The sequence below is a fragment of the Pimephales promelas genome, chromosome 3 (genome assembly GCF_988280905.1).
Source record: "Pimephales promelas chromosome 3, fPimPro1.hap1.1, whole genome shotgun sequence".
In the NCBI taxonomy this organism is placed as follows: domain Eukaryota; kingdom Metazoa; phylum Chordata; class Actinopteri; order Cypriniformes; family Leuciscidae; genus Pimephales; species Pimephales promelas.
In genome coordinates, this window is record NC_142771.1 from 26,904,631 (window position 1) to 26,925,428 (window position 20,798).

The 20,798-nt window shown below is 37.2% G+C and overlaps 1 long non-coding RNA gene across 1 annotated transcript; it reads left to right on the forward strand.

Moving 5' to 3' along the window:
• The first annotated feature begins 907 nt into the window (after positions 1-907).
• On the forward strand, positions 908-20,277 carry LOC120490090 (uncharacterized). The gene is made up of 3 exons (XR_016155136.1): positions 908-1,028; positions 2,346-2,467; positions 19,655-20,277. It is a non-coding gene; the product is annotated as an uncharacterized LOC120490090 (long non-coding RNA).
• Positions 20,278-20,798: the final 521 nt, after the last annotated feature.

A 20,798-nucleotide genomic window follows, 5' to 3' on the forward strand; every position in this document is an offset into this window, starting at 1 on the left:
TTCTTGATCAAGCATCCCCAAAGAGTAATACGCTTAAATAAAGCTAGGTTATTTAAAAGATTCATAATATTGGGCTAATAAAAGATGCCCTGTTGAAATATGTAACATGTAGCCTGGTTTATTTAAACTGTCAACGTCCCGCTACCGGGACACCTAACTTTACTTCACTATATTTCTATTAAATCCTAATCTAATTATGACAAATTATAGTATCATTGGAAAGGTCTAAGACTTCTAAATTCTACCCGTTTTGTGTTACAAATTATGTAGAAAGAGTACTTGATGAATTTTTGACAAGAGTGCACCTCAAAAAATCTTTTGTAAATAAATAAATATAAAATATTTTGTAAAATATATTATATATATAATATAAAAATTATATAGTAGGCTAAGCCTATATTTGAAATAGTATAAATTTAAACTTCCATATCTTTTTCATACTTTCATTTGTTTTCACTTCAACAATAATCTGCTGAGTGTTTCCTTTTCTTACAAGACAAAACTTGGCTATATCCAAAGCATTCTTGAATAACAACCATTCTCAAAAAGGCTGACTGCTAAGGGGTTAAACCGCAAAGGTAGCTAAAACAAATTAACGAATGTCTCATCTAAAAACACTGCATAAATAATATCTTAAATAAAGAATGAATTATAGGCTTATTAATTCAGTGAAGACTATGCAGTGTTTAATTTTACATTTAATTACATATTATATTTCAGTGATAGGCTTATATTTCCGTGTTAGGCTAGGCTAGAACTACCTGAATTGGCTACTGTTAAATTGACTCATTGTATATTGTTTGTCCTGTAAAGCTTTTCCATCTAGACTTAATTTCAATGCTAGATTAGCCTACGAAAAAAACATTGGAATGAAACAGATCGCCTTATATTTTGTTTGTTTTCAACACAAGAGGGCGCCCAAGGTTATTCAGCCCCGGAAAAAAGGTGCAGCATTCCAGTTAGTAACATGAAGGCACATTTGAAGCATCTTCGTGTGTGGAAAGTTCAGAGCGAGTCAAGTATTTAAGGTTTGTTAAAAGTCTCATCCCAAAATGCTACTTTTTAGTCACATTGCTCTCAGCAGAAGGCAAATATAAAGGGGAAAGGCCTTTGCTTTATTGTAAGCCACATTTCAGAAACAAAGATGGTGCTTCACATGTTGACAACAAACAAGCCAGCAGTCATATGGGCATTATTGACTTATATTATTTTTGTATTATTAATTCTTCCTTGATGCTCTCTTTTCGGGTCTCTCGTAGTTGAAGGTGAAAATGTTATTCTTTAAGAACTTCAACATGCAACAACTAAAGTGTCTTGTATGGATTCCATGTCAATGCACATAAGAAAATTCAGCCTCATGTATTTGGGTCAAACTGATGTAATGCATATTTTTGAGTCATGAACAGTGTGTTCCGTTGTTACAAGTTTCAGTTGTTAAATAACATTTCAAAGTATTAAAATTCATTTTTGACTGTTTTTATGTCAGGTGGAACAACCAAACAGATGTTTGTGTGTGTGTGTGTTTGTCCAATGATCTCAACAGCTTTAAAGGGATAGTTCAGGGGTAGTATGCTTTAGCTTAGCTTAAGGGCATCCAAGATGTGTGTCTTCTGTTTCCACAGTATTTTCAATTTTGCAAGGAAGATATAAATACTGTTCTATAACCACTCGTTCCGTGTCTTAGGCCATCAATGTGTACTTGTTTAATTTGGACTTCTCTGTGCATGCTCTTTGAGGTGGGCTCCATAGACTTCCATTATATGACTGATAAACAAGAACGGTTTGACCTAAAAAATATCAAAATTGAAAATACTGTGGAAACAAAGACACCTCCATCTTGGATGCTCTTGAGGTAAGTTAAAACATATAAAAAAAAAATTCAAAGTGAACTATCCGTTTAAAACTATATTTATAAAATGCGTTCATATGAGAGGTTTAAAATCTAAAACGATGCCATGATATTTAATGAAAATATATTATTATTAATAGTTGATTCATTTGTTCGGACAGATGCACCACCTGACATTTGGGGGGGTTATACTATGTATTATTTAAATGTACCAAAAATGAATTCAAACTAAATATGTTTTGTAGAATAAAGTGATATATCATGAATTTATCAAAATGATTTTACACACAAAAATATGCATGTCATGTCATTGACCCATTTATATTATTAGATGATACAAAGTAAACATGATAACAAAAATGCATCAGTTGGTATTGAGCTGAAAAAAGAGCATTCCCTTGGTGAGCTGGCACAGTGTTGTGGGTTAGCACCAGCATATATGTCCTGTGTGTGTGTCCTCACGAGAGTGTTTGCCCCCTTGTGTTGTTGCTTCTAGTTTCCACCAGTCTCCCCCTGCCGCCACGTCTGGCACTGCTTTCAGTGTGCTGAGTGTGCTATAATCTGCTAAAACCTGCTGCCATACACTGCACTCTGGGAATCCTTTCTGCTGTGTGCCAGGTAAGGGCAAATCCTCCATTCACACATAAATACACATTCAGAGGAAACGAAGGCTATAGATATGGGCCTGTAACTCTTTTTACTTACAATCGTAGCAACTTTGCCCGTTTTCCAAATGGTGCAGTTGACGTGTTTCTGTTTGTTCTTGAACGTTGTCCAGGATTTGGCCGTATGTTGTGACATAGTTGCATATTCCATTTTTGTGAGGTTCACTGCCCTGGTACATGCAGCCACAGGAATAAATGATTCTGTGATTGTCACAAAAATGTGACTTTATTTCTGACGGTTTGTTACAGTGACTTCCAAAAATACTTTTTTAACATTTATTTGTTAAATATATTTTGAGTCCCTCTTTTGAGTCTTTTTGAGTTTGGTACTGTGTCCAGGATCCATGCCAAGTCTACATCATTCAAATGAAGCATATGCAGATCTGTTTTGTTTAAGCTAATGGTGACACTTAATTGCTGTGTCTGGTCTTCAGTGATTGGTGAACGTGCGATATTTCTTAAAGCTACAGTAGGTAACTTTTGTAACCAAATATTTTTTTACATATTTGTTAGAACTGTCATTATGTCCTGACAGTAGACTATGAGACAGATAATTTGTGAAAAAATCTGAAAATTGCCATTTGCAGAAATACAACTGTGCTCCCGGTCGGAAACAACCAATCAGAGCCAGGTGGAATGTCTTAGCAGTGTCAATCACAGTTGAGTACGTGCTGATCACACCCCTCTCTTGCACAGCGCTCTGTCATTCAAACCAAACTCAAAATTGGCGTTGTGTCGCAACTGTGCTAATGGCGGAGAAACAACCTAAACTGCCAATTTCTCGAGTGCCACTGCTCATAAATCAAATAATGACAATAAACAAGCGAAAAAGCCACCATTTCAAGGACAATTAGGAAGAAAACAAATCAAAAGCTTTTATGTAACTCAAATATTAGATATTTTTTCCACAAATATGCCTATTTTATTTTAGGCATTATTTTAACAATTATTCCATAATTTAGTTCTGGGCCTAAAAGTGCTATTTATAACTACATATTTATAACTTATAGAAAGGGCCCAACGTTACATTACATTACAGTTACATTACATGTATTGCAAAATACGTAATTATTTGAGGACCAAGTTTGTAGTCAAAGTATGGGCAGGCCTTAGTCAATGTAAAGCATGTTGATGTTTTGTCCCTACTAGTGAATGTACCGTAACTGGTTATCCGCCGTCATTGTTGTCGCTGCGGGGGAGGAGCTGTGGAGGGAGGGCTGTGGAGCAGCAGAGAGCAAGGGGGTGGGACCTGTAAGTTGTGCTTGTGCAAATTTTCAAGCTAAATTAACGTTTTCTCAAATGTTACCTACTGCAGCTTTAAGGTGGATGTTTTCTGTTTTCCTTCATGCTCTTGTCAGGAAATCTCTTGTTAATAGGTGTTTTTGCATGTATTTTCAAGACAACCTCGTCTTTGAAGATTGAATGCTTTGAGGTGCTTCTTGTGGGGAGGTGTTGTTTCTTTCACATTGCTTCCTGTGAAATTGATTCGTTCCCTCCATTTCCATGTTCAGCGCTGCTATAAAGGCCAAAGTCGAGATGTTTCGTGCACCGCCAGAACATCCTCTGGTAAACAAGGAGGTTCAGAAGGGCTGGTGACTCATATCCAGCAGCTTCTTTAATGAGTGTGTCTGGTCTAGCAGTAGATCTCTGAAGGGCTCTCCACTCACCTGGCACAGTCACACAGATTCAGTGCCAGAGTCTGGTAGCCTCCATATGCTTGCCCCGTCAGACTCTTAAAGGCTTCCACATACTGACAGCAACTCTTTATCTTTATCACGTTTTGAATCTAACAGTAAGAAACTTGCATGGGATTCATTTAAAAATTGATATTTTGTCCCCCGAATCCAACAACCGATAGTTTCAGGGCTAATAGCTAATTGTTACTCAACAGAACAAGAAAATTTACTTGGGACATGTTATGAATGGAAATAAATTAAACAATATTTGGCAACGGAGATCCTTAAATGTATTGTTGCAGTGATGCAGTCGAAGAAAGATATACACCAAATTGATGCATTATGTAAAAAATTAACATTACTAATTTTGAGGGATATATTTGAAACAAACAAAAAAAAAAAACATTTAAAATCCCCATAACAGAATTACATTTATTTTGTGTGTAAACTATCCATTATGTACCAATTGTACCAGTGTGGCGAATGTAGTGAGTGATGCTGTTTCAGAGTTTGAAGGGTGCATCATAAAGATTCTTGAACCATTTCTCACAAAACGAAATTTGATCTGCTTTACTCGGTTTACTATACAGAATAACATAAAAGTTGGGTGATTGCTTTGGCTGGCGATGTGGCACTAAATCAGTGCTGGGTGGCAGTATTGTCTTCTGTGCACAGGTTCATGCAGGCCACAAAGCGGTTGCTCTGGTATTATTGGAGCTGTTTTTGTGGCTGCAGTGGCGAGAGGTGCTGATTGCATCTCCTGTATGCTTGTATGCCACCACTGCTGCCTGGCCCGCCCTTGACCAGAGCTGTGCACAGAATTTCAATGAGCTTTGTGAAGGAAAGAGACGTTGTCTGCCTCACTGTGAGTGTGTCTGTGTGTGTGTGTGTGTCTGGTTGGTTTCATAGCTGGTTCGGATGTTGAGAGGTTTGTGCAAGCTAGTGTTCCACTAGTTTAGTTTATTCAAGCCAAACAGGGATGGGCACTGCCAATAAAGGGCCAGGCTTCCTTTAGATGATCTAACAAAACCTGTCAAGAATATGTTCACATTATATTTCACTTCAAATGCAAAAGATACATTTAAATTAAATAAATATATAGTAAAATTGTATGTTGTTTAGATGTTGATATATTATTGAAATTGTACACTACCTTTCAAAAGTTTGGGGTCAGTAAGATAGTTTAATGTTTTTGAAAGAGTTCATTTTGAAATGAATTTTTGGTATGTTTTAGCTTACCTCAAGGGTTTCCGAGATGTAGGTGTCTTTGTTTCCACAGTATTTTCAATTTTGAAATTTTTAGGTCAAACTGTACTTATCTGTCAGTCATATAATGAAGGTAGAAGTCCAAATTAAACTTGATTTAATGACTCATAAATGTAAGTACACATTAATGGCCTAAGACACGAAACGAGCGGTTTGTGTGAGAAAACCAACAGTATTTATATCATTTTTACCTCTTGTAACCACAGCTACATCCAAGTGATCTGAGGGCGTGGATGTTTTGGTCTGCGCAAGCACTGAAAGTGATCTCTCGCGCGTGTACATCACTCATTGTTTACACAGAAATTTCGGAAGCGTTACCTTTCACTGTGAAGATCTAAACATATTTAGATACAAGAAATCACAATGGAAGACGATTTCGATATATATCAACAGACAACGTAACTGTGATCATTTATCCCCCATGATTCTTTGATGAATATCAGAACAATGAAGATCAGAACAACATTTCTTTTAATACAAATCTTTTGCATCATTATAAATATCTTTACTGTCACTTTTGATCATTTTTAATCATTGCTAAATAATAAATTTTTTCGAACCTTTAATTTAGGTTCTAATTTAATTGAATTATTCCAATAATGAAAAACAATTTGAGAATGTAAATGAAAATTTAAAAAAAATTCTTAACAAATAATAAAATATTTTTAAATGTTTTATTTGTTATAATTTACAGTATAATATAATATATAATATAACATTATTTTTCCTTATTAATTTAATAACTAATTAATTTATTAATTTAATATATATATATATATATATATATATATGTGTGTGTGTGTGTGTATATATACAGTATATATAATGTAATTTAATATATTAAATTATAATATATTAATTTATTAATTGAATTATTATTATTTTCTTTTATTTATAATTTTATATTATAATATACACATATTGGTCGTTGAAAGATTATGCCACCGTGACTTGAGATCGTAGAGAAGGTCACTTTGGATAGACTGCAATCATTTAGATTACAGTGAAATGTTACTCTTATGGGTGTTCAGTTTCGATCCCAGGCCCGTCTCATGAAGACTTATGCAGATAAATGCCCATCAGATCATCAGCTGTTGTCCAGCAGAGCAGATTGTGTTTAGGTGCACCAGACTGGGGTATGGAGAGTGTTGAGGAAGAGCAGACTGTCAGAACTGTTGTCTGGGTGCATGACAGTGTGGAAAAGTGTGTGTGCATTTACACAATGGTGGCTATATCAGCCGCTCACCCTGAAGCAGAGCTGGTTAGAACAGGGACAAGTTTGTCTGCTTGCAAGGTATCCATTGCATGTGTGCCGCAATGTAGAGTGCGCGTTGCAGCTCAGGAGTGGCAAACGGCCCTGCTGATTTAGCTGTTAACAAAGGCAAGCATTCAAATGAATTAGGCTCTGCTCCAAAAAGGGGATCATGGGGGGATGGGCGGGGGTTAGCTGATAAATATTCATTGAAACTCAGGCATTTCTGCAGTGTTCTCACTCTCACGCCAGGGCTCTTTCTCTGTCGCAGCTCCTTTCATTCGCCCTTTTTCATTTTGATCTGCATGCGTGATGCCACCTGCACAGAGAGGCTGAGGGAATCAAAAAGGAACCAGAAGATGGTGCCCCCTGGTGTTCCCCTATCATTCCTCTCCATCTCACTGTCTCCCAATATTCCCCTAGGTAGGCTACTCCAACGGGTCTGGGCTACTCCTAGCCCGGGGGATCTAGGTTTGTCACGTGACCCACGTTCATGTGGACTGCTTCTCGACACCACGTGTGATGTGTGAGTCAAAAAGAAGAGAGTGAAAGACAAGCGATTGAACTAATAAATGGGAAAGTCCTGCTTTTTCACTGCATGTCCCCCACTACCTGTCGTCAGGCAGGTTGTTTGAGTGTATGTGTCAGTGTGTGTGTGTGTGTGTGTATGTGTGTCGCTGGAGCGGTGTCTGTGAACAGCCTGACTCTGATTATATGCTGCAGCCACTGGCACTTGGGTAAGTTCCCTGACACTCGCATCCATTCATTTGTGCTTCTCCACAGTGAAGTCATTGTCATGCGTGGTGTGTATGCAGATCCCCCATGTAAATATTGTTATGCTGTCATTGAAATCGAAAGCGTGGCGCAGTAACAGCGGGTTTGCTGTTAGGCTCTGATGGCACGCTCGATCGCAGACTCTTTTGAAATGGACAAAAGGTTCTTTTGTTTAACCTCGCAGGATTGTTGCTTTGGGGTTATTGCACGCTCCGGTGTTGTTCATTGCTGCCTATTATGAAGATAATTATGTTACTCACGCTATATTTTACAAAAATGCATGTGTTGTTTGAATATCCACTTGAAGCTCCACAGAATGGGGTAGAGAATATATTGTTGTTTAGAGGTTGGAATGCAGGAAAGTTTGAGAGCCATTAGACCTAGTGATTATTATCTCTCATGGGGGAAGCATGTGATCAGTGGGTGATCATTTTCAGATTAAATTATACAGAGCTGTGTGAGCATTTATGCCAATTAGTATTCATTCTTGTGGATGCATTGTTGTGAATGGAATTTTATAATCTGGGTAAATTTTACATATGACCGAGAAAGTGTAGAAAACATACACTACCACTCAAGTTTGGGGTCTTTAAGTCTTTAAAATGTTTATGGAAGAAGTCTCTTAAGTCTCTTATCCTCACCAAGGCTGTTTTTATTTGATAAATAAATAATATTATTACAATTTAAACGAACTAATTTGTATTTTAATATATTAAAATGCAATTTATTCCTGATGGCAAAGCTGTTTAATATTTTTGGGGAAACCATGATAAATTTTTTTATAGATTCGTTGATGAATAGAAATTTTAAAAGAACAGCATTTATTCGAAATATAAATCTTTTTTAACCCTATCATTGTCTTTACTGTCACTTTTAACCAACTGAATCCATCCTTGCTCAGTATTTTTTTTAATCTTTTTTTGAATTCTGTTATTTAAAGAAGAATTTGGTAAAACGAAAGGGGGGAAAATATCAATTTATTTATTTAAAAAATAAAGTTTTTCTAAACCTACAAAGAAACCACAATAGTTAAAGTGAAAAGGTTGGTGTCACAACTATGTTTCTAGGCAATATTGATGTTGTGCAAATAACAAGCATACAGAACTAATAATAAAAATAAATAAAATATAAAAAATAATTTTAAAAAAACTGATGGCAATTAGCAATTTGTCAACTGATTTGACAAACAAGCCATAATTGGACTGTCTAACACAGGCCCTTCAACTAAAGCATTTTCAGGTTTATTCCCCTGCTGATCTAACCAGCTACATTAAGAGGACTAAATGTCTCTAGCACTGTAGGTGTGTGTCTGTGCATGTGTGTTTAGGCCTTCGTACTCTGCTCTGATTGTTGTTGACATTCAGTCAGATTGTTTAGTCTGTTTCAGCAAAAGCCCCAGCTGAGGAGCAGTCGCTTCCCTGTTGGCCATTACTGAGTCAGGGAGGAAAAAATGTGCTCTTTTATGCGTCATCCCAAGTATTGAATGTCATGCAGAGCTGTCCGGGGTTTTATGTTGCAAAGTTATATAACTGAGTTGATATGCAGACTTCCCTGTTGTTTAATTGCTTCAGTGTGGTCAACCAGGCAGAGAACAAAGAAATTGTAAATAACTATGGTCATTGTGAAGAAATCTCTGTCCATCTCTCTCTCTCTCTCTCTCTCTCTCTCTCTCTCTCTCTCTCTCTCTCTCTCTCTCTCTCTCTCTCCCTCTCTCTTTCTCTTTCTCTTTGCGAGCTGGGAGTAAGAACGTGTTCACTTTCTGGGAGCAGCATTTGAATATGTAAATGTTTACATAACAGTTAAAGGTGCATTTCACCCATTTCTACATTAATCTTTATTGAAAGTGGATCATATTTGTAGTCGAAATGTAAAGGATTTTGTGAATTTGGTGCCCTCTTGACCGAGAAAAGACAGAAAATAACCGATGGGCGCGTTTGTATGTAAAACAACAACTCCCACAATGCACCACATTGCACAACACCGCAAGCCACACCCACTAATCCAGCGAGCAGGACGATCGAGGGCGAGGGACGTAAGAGGATGGCGCGAGGGCGGTGGCGTGAGTGATAATGAAAGACACTGTGAGGCGCGCGCCGGTCTCGCATCTCTCACAGAGGAGCGAAAGCATAAAATGAGGAGCGACGACAGCAAATCGAGAGAGAAACAGGCCTGATTTTATGTTGTTTTGTTTCTGTTATGAGTAACGTTACAGCAGTCGTCAATGAGGGGCTGCTGGCTTATACTTTCGTTTTGTATTTGTTCATTTTACTATTAAAATGTTTAAATGTCCGTTACATTGGCAAAGTCATTAGTGAATTACTCCTCGTTTGTATCTATTTCTACATGGTGAATTACTGCATGATACCTGGATGTTCAGTCAGATGAAACTAGGATGGTTCACATCACAACACAAACGTGTGCTTGTCTGATTCAGAGATTTCGTTCAAGAGAAATTGCCATTGTTGAAATTCTCTGGAGTAGACGGACTCTATATGTGTTCGTAGTTTACAGCGAGAGCACTTTTTACGTCATAATAAGCAGGAAGTAAAACACTTAAATCCTTATTTCTCACATCTCAGGGGAAAATAAGGGAATAAACCATGACCATTTAGAAATATGCAAATGGGTGAAGTGTCCCTTTAAGAAAGCATCTGATCATAGCGACATGGATTACGTGAGCTCTGCAATTCAACACTCCAGTCAAGTCACATCACATTTATTAATATACCACTTTATACAATAGTTTCCTTTAAAGCAAGCATCTTACAGTAGTATTAAACATGAAAAACGGTGTAATATAAACATATTAAAACATAAACATAATAAAACCCAACATAAAGTCCAGGCCTGGTCCTCTCTTGTTTTGCACTGTCGACAGCTCCTAAAATGCACTGCTAATCGGTCCTCCACCAGCTGGGGGAACTCCTCCGTGATGCCTGGCGTTGGCACTACCCCTCGGTGGATGTCCCTCTGATTCCTTCGCTGCCTGGTGGACGACGACAGCTTGTCTAGCTTTGGACATCCCCATTCCGTGCGGCCTACTCTGTTCCCACGGCTCTCGGCTCCGCACTGCTTGCATTAATCACTTTTTTATCGCCAATGTGTGAACGGCCTGTAACGAAATTTAAAAAACAAGACCTGAGAAGATGGCCCAACTATTTCTGGATTGATCATAATTACTCCTCAATGGATCGAGTCCAGACCGAACTTCCCGACCAAAAAATGTTCGGGCTGGCATCCAGGCTAGGTGAATTGCAGAGCTTGTGCAAACATAAACCACATCGCTATGATCAGATGCTTTCTCAACACCGTCATTTTTATTGTGTTTATTTTATTATTAGAGGAAAGCACACAGCACATTTTTACATATTCATCTAAATATCGCTCTCAGCCTTGTGGATAGTTAAAACTATATCGCTGCAAAGGTATTTCGAATTTTTTTTTCCTTCTAAGACGAAAACAAAAAATAATTTTGCCGTGAGTATATCGGGACCTTGAACATTCAAATTCGGTCTCTTTTACCTTACGTGTGCATGAGTGCGTGCAATGAGAGTTAAGTTGCTGGCTGCAGTTCACTATGTCCCCTGAGAATGCGTATCTTGCTAAAAAAAACATTGAGAACAGGTTAACAACTGCATAGTATTAAGATACAAACCACTTACCAACGGCGTAGGAATCGTTCCGTATCAAAATTTAGGAATCGTTTTTTTTTTTTTTTTTTTTTTTGGTATTTACAATCCATTACACTTGACATGCTAATACAGAACTTTTAATTTACACCAGTAAAAGGAAACTTGGTGAAAATACCCCAACCTTTTCTTCATTCTGTGGGGAAAAAATTACCCTCAAGCTGGGAACATTCAGTCATCGGTGAAATATTTTAATGAAAGTCATTCATCCAGAGCGCAGTCCTGTTTTCTATCTTGCAGTGATAGTTATGAATGTGCAGAATCCCAACTTGGACACATAGTGTATACAGTGCCGTCAAGACAGATTTACAAACCTCAATATTCAACCTATTTTCAGCGATGGGATGAGAGATTGATTAAAAACAGCCCTCTGGTGCTGTCTTTGCCAGCGAGGAATACCAACAGTGCAGTAGTGTTCACACACAGCCACATATCTTACTAAAACCCAGTCAAAGCTTGTTTTTAAAAGCTCGTATGGCACGTTTGTACATAAACCATCTCGACTGATCCTCAGGTTTTCAAAACTCTGAGTCCTGTAGTCATGTCCAGGGTTTGGTACACCAGCACTTCAAACCACGCATCCTGAATAGTTGCTTTTCTCAGAGACCTGTGTTTTTGTTTAGAGCCATAAAGGCAGCACTGAGCTTTTGTTCGTTACAGAACATGAGCCGATCGCAGCTTGGCAAGCTCCCAGCAGCCTCCCGAATCTAAATACAGAGAGGCCTTTCATCCCTGCTCCTTACAGCAGCCAAACATTGCACAGAGCTACAGCCAAGTGCCATCACTCAGTCCGCACTGTGATTAATGCGCTCGGCAGACAAAACAGCACCGCATCTGGAAACAGCAGAAAGCCTGTTTTATCGCTCATGGCTGTTTTAAAATGCATTGTTATTAAGTGGTTAGTCAGTGCTGTTTTTAGGTTAAAGGTGATCTCTACATGTGTTGCAGTCGGTGAGTATTGTTTGTTGGTCCATCTAACGGGTGGCATGTTTGGGAAAATTGAAGTTTCCAGTGGGGCGGTGTGTCCCAACTGAACAGAAAGTGGCTAGGTTTTGGCCGCACTCAAAAGGCAGAAACAGCTCTACTTTGGCCATTGTACAGACAGCCCAGTTCTTGAGAAAACGGTTCTCACTTTCCCACAGAGAGGTTTGTGTTGTAATATGAGAAAGAGAAAAGAGAGAGCTCCTTCCATGACAACCATGACATCACGACAAACCAAACACTCTCTCTGCAGTGTGCACATCCACTTGGTGGCTGGACTCAAGGAAATGGAGATTAAAGAAAATGACGCCAGGTCCTTAGTGCTGTTTAATTTAGACTGCATTCGCTTTTGTCACGTTTAAAAATGGATGAATTTTTTTTAATTGCTTTCTTTGTTATGAAGCAAATATTAAACCAAGTTGCATTTATCTAAAAAACACATTAGATACAAATAGGCCTACTGGTAAAGATTTTGGGGTCTGTAAGATTTTTACTTATTACTTAAACAATTTTATATTTTTATTAATCAAAAAGTGACAGTAAAGACATTTAAAGGAGTAGTTCAATTTAAAAAAAACACTTTTGCTGACAATTTACTCACCCCCATGTCATCCAAGATATCCATGTCATTCTTTCTTCAGTCGAAAAGAAATTAAGGTTTTTGATGAAAACATTCCAGGATTTTTCTCCATATAATGGACTTCAATGGGAACCAAATGGTTCAATGTCCAAAAGACAGTTTCAGTGCAAACTACAAACTGTTCAAAGGGCTGACGATCCAGATGATGAATAAGGGTCTTATCAAGCGAAACGATTGCTCATTTAAAAAAAAAAAAAAAGTGAAATTTTATAAGCTCAAATGGTCGCCTTGCTCGGTTAGGGTTAGGGTTAGGGTGTGATGGCCGTTTCTAGACTCTCCTATTCGAACTCGTTCATCAAAATGAACGAATCTTTTCCCGAGTCAACTTGTTCATTTTGTTCGTTGAATGAACCAAATAGCACGATAAAAAGATTAGTTCATTTTGATAAACGAGTTCAAACAGGAGAGTCATGAACGAACGCGCATCACAGAACAGAGCAAGGCGACAATTTGAGCTTTGAAAAACTTAAGCTTTGTTTTTTTTTTTAAATGAGCGATCGTTTCGCTTGATAAGACCCTTATTCATCGTCTGGAATCGTTTAAAGCCATTTTAACAGTTTGCACTGAAACTGTCTTGTGGACATTGAATCCTTTGTTTCCCATTGAAGTCCATTATATGGAGAAAAATCCTGGAATGTTTTAATCAAAAATCTTAATTTCTTTTTGACTGAAGAAAGAATGACATGGACATCTTGGATGACATGGGGGTGAGTAAATTATCAGCAAACGTTTTTAAAAGTGAACTCCTTTAATTGTAACAATGGCTTTAAAATAAATGTGATTCTTTTGAACATTCTATTCATCGAAGAAGCAATGGTACAATATATAAATACTGACCTGTAGTTGTTGATTTTATACATAAAATATTTAGAAATGTTGAACTTTTTAGACTGTCAAATATTTCCCTTCATGTGTAATGTAAAAAGTTAACCATTTGAAATGATCTGTGTGTGATTATGTTGGCTTGGGTATGAGTCATTAGTGAGAGGAAACTAACAGCTTTCCTGTCACTGTTCATTGTTTAGATTTTAAAAGGACCACTGTTAATACGGAATAGAGGTTAGTACTAAAAAATTTGTATTAAAGGTGATGTGTTTAATTTTATTGATGTCTAAATACTCCATCCTTTCCCATGAGTCAACTAAAAAGTAAGCCATTTACAGGTTGATTTTTCCTGAGAAATACTATAATTGCTGTGGCTCTGTTGTGCAATTTAAAACATTGCTTTGTGTGTTTGAGCAGCCTGACCACCCCAGCTGTACATTAACCAAAGGTGTGAGTTTGGGGTAGGACTATCTGTTTGGCTGACTAATGGCAGATGGTGAGTGTTTAGGGAAACATGTTTTTTAAACCGCCCTTGTGGCTTGAATGTAACTTATTAGCCACATTGTTTTGGTATCAAGTATTGCACATTAGCTTCAATAATGAGAGTGATTATGAGTATGTCCGTATGCATGTAGAAGTCAGTAGTTCTTAGGCACAGGTTCGGTCAAGGGTAAAGGCCACTTTGTGCTCAGACGGGCATGTGTGATGGGGTCAAAGGTGAGCTTATTAGGCTAAGATCAGTTGCGGTTTAGCAGAGCAAAGTTACAGGCAAGACATACAACACCAAGAAGCATCAAATTTGAACAAATACACTCTGTCTGAAGTCTACCCGGGACCACTACTTTACTCAAGTTTTTAATTGATGAGTTGCAGCCATTCAAATGACATTTTCTCTGTAGTTTATGCCCGTGTTCATGTAAAATGATTTAATTGTTTGATAAGATCGGGGAAACTAACATAAATAAAGTGACCTAATCATTTTGACTATTATCTTGATCAAAACAGGTGCAAATGTTTATCAAAACCGGTTAGTTTGAACGCATAAATATAAATGTTACCACCCGCTTATTATTTCTTTTCCCATTCACAGGGTTTAAAAAAATGGGAAAAGATCCAGGTAAAATATTGTGCTTCAGTTATTTTGTAAGGTAATTCTCCAATTATGAATTGCATAATAGGACAAAATGGTTCAATATTAAACGATTAATCTATATAAATATTACAAGATTATGTATTAAACTTATTCTTTATTTGTTGTAATATTTTTGTATTTTATTTATTAGTCTAGACTCTATAGACCATTTCACAAGATGTAAACAACACTGGTCCAGAAGCACTTCCTGTTTCAGTTTCTAACTGTTTTCTTTATTTCACATGTAAAGAAAACATCTTAAAGATGTTTGTTTAACTTTTTGATTAAGTTTTAAATGTTCTGTTGGTTGTATTTTATCCCAGCTTTTATGTAGTGTTAAAAAACTGAAACAGGAAGTGCTTCTGGACCAGTGTTGTTTACATCTTTTGAAATGGTCTATAGCAGTAGAGCTGAGCCACTGTCCTGCAGGAACAAGCTCTTTCCAGGCATACTAGAAACATCCGGGCATGCAATATGACATCATGACTTTTGCGTAAACATACACGGCACTTTCAAGTCAAGTGGCGTGTTATCTATACGCATTTTGAGCTATCCGCATGTATGTGTGTTTGTCTACGTTGTTAAATGTCAGAGCGAAACTAAGCAAAATTTAGATCTACATCTGGGGAGCGATATTTTTTTCCTAGGATGGTAGGGGAAGACTCATAAATGGTATTAACCCCAGGGACGGGGTTGGAGTAGGTCATATATTTAGATATACATATTTATACATACAGTAATGTAACGTTAAGTCAACGGCGTTCATAAACGCGCTGAAAAGCGATTATGTGTGTTGATAGCACGCCAAAAATGGAAATACGAATTGGCGGTCATACATACGCCATTTGTTGAGGGAAGTTGGAGCTAACTCTGCAGGACAGTGGCCCTATCGGAGCAGGTTTGGACACCCCATGTGTATAGTAACATATCGGTATTGTTGCAAAATATTCTTGATAAAAAATATGGTTCTCTGTGGAGAAATTGAATTGGAATTGAAACCACCATTTTTTTGTTTCTGCAAACAAATGTGTCGTTACCATGTTGTTGTTTTTTTGGAAATGGTATTATCTTCTATAAATACCTTGAAAGTGTATAGATAATATGGTAATAATTATTCAGTACCATGATAAATATATAATTTCATCCATTTGAGACTGCAGCAGGTGGGACAGGAGGGGGGGTTGGTGACACGTGAGGTGTGTATGGCCTTCCTAAACCAAACATTCTCCCAAAGCTATTTATGTTCTTTCAAGACAGGAACGTCCCTTCTGTAGAACTCTGTGAATGAACTTTTTTCTATTGTAGTCCTGGTTGTAGTCCATGTTAATGTCACACACTTGTATTTCATGGGCAGGTTAATGGTTAAATGAAAGCAGGTACTCCATGTTGTCAATTTAACCCTTTAATCTACCTCACAGGAAACATACATCTAATCAAATGTAATCAGGCTTGGCATTTGTTATGTGTTCCTGTCTCATGCTAGATATGGGTGTTATATTTTACTCATCTAGGGTTGAGAATGAGGTGAAGAAAGAGGAGACAGGATCGTGTGGAGTGTGTGAGCGGATGAGATTATGTATTCGCCTGGGGCTGAGAAGAGAGAAAATGAAACTGGCATACAGATGGATCTTTTCCTCTTCCTACAGCTGTGCACAACTAATGTAACCCAGTTACCATAATGAAGTGAAGTAGCCTGCACTTCATAAAACCCAGACCGGGTCCTCAGCTGTAAACTGGCAAGAGAGCAGGGGCTTATTTTAATCAAAATCCAGAACATTAGCCCCAGTCCTGGTTTACTTTGTGAATGTGTGTTGGGTGGGGAGGTTTGTGGGGTATATGTCTAGACTGAAATTTTCTCTAGAGTGTGAAGGAAGTCTTGAAATAGGACCAATATTTGACTGTCTGAATGTTAGCATCACTCAATCACCCTATCATTGCACTAAAGATGCTAATGCTAATTCTTCTGCTATACAATGACAGGTTTTATTTACTATAAAATGACTACTTTGAGAGTCATAGCTCACTCTATACACATTTTCCACAAACTTTTGAACTTTATTAACCATAGCGATGTACAAGTGAACCATTTTTTTTCTCTGTTAAATTGCTAAATGCATTAAGAGCATTTTGTTTCCCAGCTCTTCAAAGCCCTTTTCCTCAAAAGCACATTAACTGGCTTTACACTCTGCGAGCTGTAATTTACATGTCAGATGTTTGCTTAGCAAAACTGCATGCTATTTTTGAAGATGTTGAGTGAGGGAAATGCTATAGCTGGTGCTAATTTAATTATCACAGGAGTGTGGATAGTTGAGACAGTGGATCACAGCCCTGAAGTGCTTTTTGATTAATAGTCACTTATGAGATTCTGGGCGTCAAACACAGATCAGCATGTGAATTAGCCTCTCAAAGGGAAGATAGGCTGATGACATCCTATTGTGAGGGAAATGACTGCATTTCTGCAGAACTGCCCTTTTATGTTTGATTCTTCACCGGGGTCCATTACAAAAAAAGAAGCGTGTCTCCTATGTTTGCATTAGAACTCACTTGGATGTATTGTTATACAAAAGGCTTCCAGAGAAGGGAAAGGTGTTGGTATGTGAAGGTGTTTGCGTCAGGAAATGTTGCCCCTGGCATGCTGTTGGGGGAATGATCTGAGCTTGTCTGCATCAGTCAGAATCACTAAACAACCACATAACCTAGAAAATCTAGCTTTCACTTTTGAAAAAAACTTTTGCTGATAATTTACTCACCCCCATGTCATCCAAGATGTCCATGTCTTTCTTTCTTCAGTCGAAAAGAAATTAAGGTTTTTGATAAAAACATTCCAGGATTTTCTCCATATAATGCACTTCAGTGGGAACCAAACGGTTCAAGGTCCAGCAATAAGAAAGTTATACATGTTTTTACCCACACCGATACAAATTAACCTCTTTTAATCTTTCTTTATTTTGGACCCATGCATGCTGTAGCTGGGTGGTGTGGCTTTGCCATTGTCTTTCTGTTTAACCAGACTTCCAAATCATGGTCAGCTGCAGGGCACTGAGAGTGATTCAGCACACAGTGATGTTCAGGTTCTCCTTTCCCTTTAATGAGGAGGAAAAGACCTATAGATAAGTCTTCAAAATACTGTCCACAGTAGCCTGGTAAATCTAAAAGCAGTAAAATGCCATGACTCCCAAATGGCTGTTTATTAGGTCCAGACTAGTGAAAGGACGTGATTGAGCCCCTCACCCAGTGCCTGACATCTGATGAAGTACCCATGCTGCATGAGGGAAACGTTTTATTCTTGGATATCTTAGATTTATATGATAGGTTCAATTAGGCTGTGATTTAAAGTCCACTCGTGAATTCAGATTTCTACTCAATTGAAAGGTTATACACGTTCCTCACATGTTGTTATTATTAAAATAATTTTCAAATTTTGATAATGATGCCTGTATAAGAATGTTGTGCATCGCATTTATTTTCATTTAAATTTGTTTTTTTCTCAAAAATGTAATAATGCTTTTTGCTATTATTGCACACACCTTAACATTTCCATATGTCATATTTTGTAGTGTATTAGTTTTGAACTTCTGCTTTTTTTATAAACTTAATAACTCTTCCCCATGGAACATAAGAATGTAACCATCCTTCTTTTTAAATCGTTAGTCTGGCATATCTTTCCTGTTCAGGCTGATTAAATCAAACACTTCATGCCAGAGCTCATATCAAGGCCTCCATCTAACAACACATAATTAGCCCTATAGCTGTGGCCTCTCCATTGTCCAGGCAGCATGTGCCTACAGTGAGGATGGATTAGGGGAATATGTGCCAAATTAAAATCCCACTGAGGAGTCAGCCCTTTTTATTTTCCTTTTTTAATTCCAACCCGAGCCTTCTGAACACAATGCTCAAAGCTTTGGCCATGCAGCTCATAGCAATGGGGAGTGGAATAAGGGTTTCAGACTCAACATGTCCCTGCTCTCTATAGCTTTGTGTACAGGTTCATACGTTTCATAATCGGTATTATTTTTTTTAGCTAACGTGTTCAACAATTTTGGCAAGGTTTAATAAGGTTTTTCAATGTTTTTGAAAAATAAAAAACAATCTTTTATGTGGATTTGGTGCGTAAGAAATATTTATTATAATCTATATTGAAAACCTTTGTTTATTTTTGTAAAAATTGTTTTTTTTTTTTTTCAGGAATCTTTTGATGAATAGTTCAAAAGAACATAATTTATTTGAACTATACATCTTTTTTTTTTTTTAACATCGCAAATGTCTTTCCTATTACGTTCAAGTAGCATCCTTGTTCAAATATTATAATATTAATTTCTGCCAAAACAAAGTTTAAGTTTTTAATGCTAGTGTATTATTCTGGTTTGCTTTTATTTAAGAAGGCAGCTATACAGTGTAGTCCAAAGGTCTAGCATTCAAAGTGTCATTTAAACCCACACTGTAAAAAAATATGTTCATGACATTTTTTTATTTTGTCAAATCAACTTAAATAATTTATGTGGTTCAGATAACATAATATTTTGAGTTTCTGATGATTAAATCAATCTCCATTGTATTAACTCAATTTTTCCATTTTAATGAACTGAATTTTTTAAGGCAACCAGGTTACTTAATTTTTTAAGTGAAATCAACAATATTTTTTACAGTGCAGAAATAAGCAGGAAGCTATTAAATATAAATATACACAACATTTTCAGCTCAACTTTTCACTCAAATTGCTTTTCTGACAATAATGAAACAAAATTAATTGAATTAGGCTACATTAGAAACATATTAGACAGCAGCATTTTTGGTCCCCACTGTTTGAAAAGGTCAGTCCACTTTGTTTTTCCTTGTGTTCTGTGCTGTTGTGAGATCCTGCAGTCCTTGTCATACAAGACCGTGTGTGTGTGTGTGTGTGTGCAGATAGACCTCAAAGCAGAGCATGATCAATCAAGCCAATCAAAACAAAAGGAGTAACAGATATTGGAGAATGGAGAGGAAAAACAAACAAATGGCGAACAGACGGAAGCTCCTTAAAGCTGTTTCATTATACAGGCTTATTTACAGCCAAGCAGAGCTACACATAATGAATTACCATTTGACTCTAGTGTGCCGTATATATTACTTTTTGTGGACTATCATGACCCCCATTCCTAAAAAAAAGAATGTGTTGTTTGTAGAGTTGTAATTATGTAACGATTTGCTTTCATTCATTCAATTGCAGTAGATTCTCATTCATTTATAATTAACCACCACAATACATTGCTTCTGTAATTGCTTTAGTAGTTAAGGACACTGAAATTGCCTATTGAACGGATGGAAGCTCATTCAGTAAACAAACACTTCAGGCATCTGTTTCTGTGGTCTGCTTGTTAATAGCAGGTGTAAATGCAATCTGCATCATCTGACGGCTTGTGTTTGGATCACCTGAGATGGATGTTAATATAAACAGGAGCCATTGACAGGCTATGGCTTCTGAAATGGGACGCCTGAACACCAGGGGTTCGGAATAGAAATGCTTCTGTCTAAAGTTCCTAACTGACAGTGTTGGGAAAAGTTGTGTTACTCCCTAAAAAAGTAACTAATTTTGCATACTTTTTATGCAAAGTAAGCAAAGCATTATATCTTTTTTCTCACCTGGACTGCTTGTTTGTTTGTTTGTTTTTTAATAACAAAAAAACACAAGTTATTTTTTAGCAAATGCCCCTTTCACACCAAAAGTTAAATGAATAAGCCTCGGGCTTAAGGAAAGGCAATTTCACACCTGTACAGTAGAGGGCGCAACTCAAACAAAACATTCAGCTGTGCTGCCATTCTGGACCAGAGAAGAAAGTTCAGCACTCTTACTTGCTTATTGGATCATGGAAGGTCAGCGGCAAAGACATTAGTTAATAAAGTGAGATTACATACATCAGGTATATTTGTATTATTTACCTTGTAATTATTGCAAGTTTGCATACACTGCATTTGCACTTTCATTCTTTTCATTTTGAGGAATACTGAATCTATAAATATGCAAATGAGATGAGTAAAGGCATGCTAACATTTAGTCTTAACATGCTACGCT